Source organism: Pungitius pungitius, chromosome 1 (assembly GCF_949316345.1).
Source record: "Pungitius pungitius chromosome 1, fPunPun2.1, whole genome shotgun sequence".
Lineage (NCBI taxonomy): Eukaryota > Metazoa > Chordata > Actinopteri > Perciformes > Gasterosteidae > Pungitius > Pungitius pungitius.
Window position 1 is genome coordinate 10211613 of NC_084900.1, and position 3360 is coordinate 10214972.

Consider the following 3360-nt stretch of genomic DNA (forward strand, 5'->3'; position numbering starts at 1 on the left):
GATAAAACTTCTTTCCAAAGTGCGATTTCTAGATCTTCTTGCATCACAAATCAAAAACACATTAATTTTCTCTCTGAATTGCATTAAATTGTCTTCCTCGTTTCGCTTTTCTTTCTAAATATGTCAAATTAACGATGCGTAACCCAACAAATATTATATTTCAATGTGAAACGGGTGACACAAAGCTCCGATTGGCACTGTTTTGACTCGTGTTTTCTAGGGACGAGCTGCATACAATATCCCCGGTAGCACAGTTTCAGAATTAAAGTCCGCGGTGTTACACTAGGTTCTCGTGTATTTATGTGTATATATACACTGAAAGTACGTGCATGTTTCTCATGACAATGAATCCGCATCAAATTGAATTAAGTTGAACTCAAACGGCGTCAACGTTGAGGTGTCTTTTATTTTTTGGAAACGCGTGCTCTGCACTTCCTGTTGCACGCCGGGTAACCTGATTTATCTCAGAGGGGCACCTCGTCCGACTGAGCAACAGCGCCATCTAGTGGTTGGAACCAGGTAGAGCAAACATGTCTGCCCAGACTGGTCCTGATGCTGCAAAGGTACAGAGAGGAGATATGGAGATATATATATATATATATATTTAAACCGTGCCCGCCTGCTATATGATGGCGCAGTCTCTGTGGCGCAATGGAATAGCGCGCTGGACTTCTAATCCAGAGGCTCCGGGTTCGAGTCCCGGCAGAGATGAGCTACTCTGAGGATGCCACACGGCAGAACTGTGGTCATTTTTGTTTTAGAAACGATGGTGATGTTTTGGTTGCACAATGCTAGATTATAATCGTTCCTCACCTACGCAGCGATGATGAAATCTGTAGTGAATATACATCACAACTCCTTATATGCACTATACATGCTTTTTATTCTCTTCTGGTAAATTTACACTAGCTGTGAAAAAATATCCATTATAGAATTACGTTCATATGTATTAGGTGTACTCATCTGAGTCCACTGTTCTTTAGTGGTAGCATTTCCTTTCTGTACATATACATTTTCTATTTATTTGCATTGTAGCTTACATTTTATTTGACTTGCTTTAATATTGAAAAAGAATGGGCTCATCTGTTTAAAAAAATCTCACTTGAGAAAATCCTCAAAACATGATACCTAATGTTTGCAAACAGGAGTCAGACACACACACACACACACACACACACACACACACACACACACACACACACACACACACACACACACACACACACACACACACACACACACACACACACACACACACACACGTGTGCCAAGGCTACTCAAACTCTTGGGAGCAGTAATACATAGTACATAGTTGGAAGATAAACATGCAACATGCTAAAACAGGAGGGGGCTGGTAGTCAACCTCGGATGTAGACGATCATCTTTGGCATCAAAAGATTATAAACATCGAAGCACACGCTTGCTGATTTTTAGATGACCCAGATCTGTACAAAAGACTTTCTGTGGTCCAAGTGATATTGACTAAAGTGGATTATTATTGCAGTTTTTACAACATAATCTTAATTTAAATCATCTTACTTTTTCAGCTTGACTTGTGCCAAACAAGGAGCTATTAAATCGTAAAAGGAGTAACGTGGCAAAAAGATTAGAAATACTCTTTCACAGGATCTCTTGTACAAAAACCCTTGACATTTATCGGTGTGTCTTGAATTAAACCTCATACAAAAACATAATACAACATAAAAAAAACATAAAGATTACACACTGTTTTTTATGAACCATTTGCCACACGTTCCTATATGTATAATTAATTTTAGTTATCTTCTGTAATTACAGCCCTTCCAGCACGTTGTCATAAAGCAGAAAAGGTGGACATAAACCAAAATATTCTTGTATAAAAATAAAGACAAACGGATCTGGTGTGTGCGCGTGCGCAGATGTTTTTGGACCAGTTGTCCTCGAGGTACATGGACGGGTTGTCCTTGGTCCATGACGCAAGTACCAGCGTAAGTCCCTTTCCCGGATCACTGTGCCGACCTGCGACGACGTCAATCTCATGAAGAACCATCACCGAAATCTGTAGCCTAGATTACATGACAGGAATAAGGACATGGTCCTTTTTATTCAGCATGTAATTGGGCTTTACGGTGACATCACCGTCTTTCCCCTCTAAAGAGTCACTATTCTCGGAAGGTGTCAAATTACTTTGGCCTCCTGCAACTGCGTTCAAAAGAAAGTATCTACTTTTAATATCAATTCAGATTAATTCAATTCCTCAGAGCTCAGTGTGACATTACGATATATTATGAAAATATACTCAATTATGTTCAGTAATAACTGACCTCATTCATGCTATATTCCGATTGATGGTGTATCTGTTACATCTCCACCATTTTTAAAAGAAAACGTTTTAAAGGAATTGGTGTTCAGATGTGGAGGTAGGTTACGATTTCCACAATGACTTCATCGCCCAAACACGAGGAGCAGTGAAATCATGCAATCCCGATCATAGCAAATGTGTCAAAAACGATTACGCCCTTCTAAGCGGGTTTATTTAACATTTTTTTCCGAATGTATTTTTTGCCGGGGTTGTTCTGTGAAAGATCCAGAGGGAGAAGAAAAACGGGGCAGTGCTGCTGACGTGAGAGAGATAGAGAGAGAGAGAGAGAGAGAGAGAGAGAGAGAGAGAGAGAGAGAGAGATAGAGAGAGAGAGAGAGAGAGAGAGAGAGAGAGAGAGAGAGAGAGAGAGGAATGCCAGTTAATGAAAATATGACGTCAAAAAAACAGATTACAACAAGGACAATACCGGAAGTAAAACGTTGCTGCATTGAGTGAACTTCTATTATATTGTATTTTGCCAAACATCTTATTGTGTAAAAGAAGACATTGTCGATGTTCTGTTTCGTTTACCAAATTGTTTTCCTACCCAATCCTTACATATATAGGTTATATATTAAAGTATTATGATTGGGGGATATATTTATTTCCAGGATTGTCATTTTTCAAGAGTGTGTAGTAAAATTTTCCTTTAAAAGTTTATTAGCAACTTCTCTATCCAAGTGAATATATAGTAATCCCTCAATGTCTCCTGAAAGTGTTTTGGGGTTGCAGTCCACACCTACACTCATTATTATACTTTGGAAGAAAACATTCTATTTGAAAGTGACAAATATTTGATTGAGGGTTGTACAGGACTGTGCAGTGTGATAAACATTAAACTCACTTCACACACACATTAATGTATCGTGCTTTAATTGCGATTACTAAGTTGAATATTAGTTTTATACATGTATATACTTAAATAAATTCTCTACAATTGTAAACTGTACAACATCTCGTGCAGGGTGAATTTTATTTTGAAAAACAAACAGCCGACGGTTTCCGGTGAAACTGCCGCT

General features: G+C 38.6%; 1 non-coding gene across 1 annotated transcript; it reads left to right on the forward strand.

The window, feature by feature from the left end:
* The first annotated feature begins 637 nt into the window (after positions 1-637).
* trnar-ucu (transfer RNA arginine (anticodon UCU)) lies at positions 638-711 on the forward strand. Its single transcript has one exon. It is a non-coding gene; the product is annotated as a tRNA-Arg (tRNA).
* Positions 712-3360: the final 2649 nt, after the last annotated feature.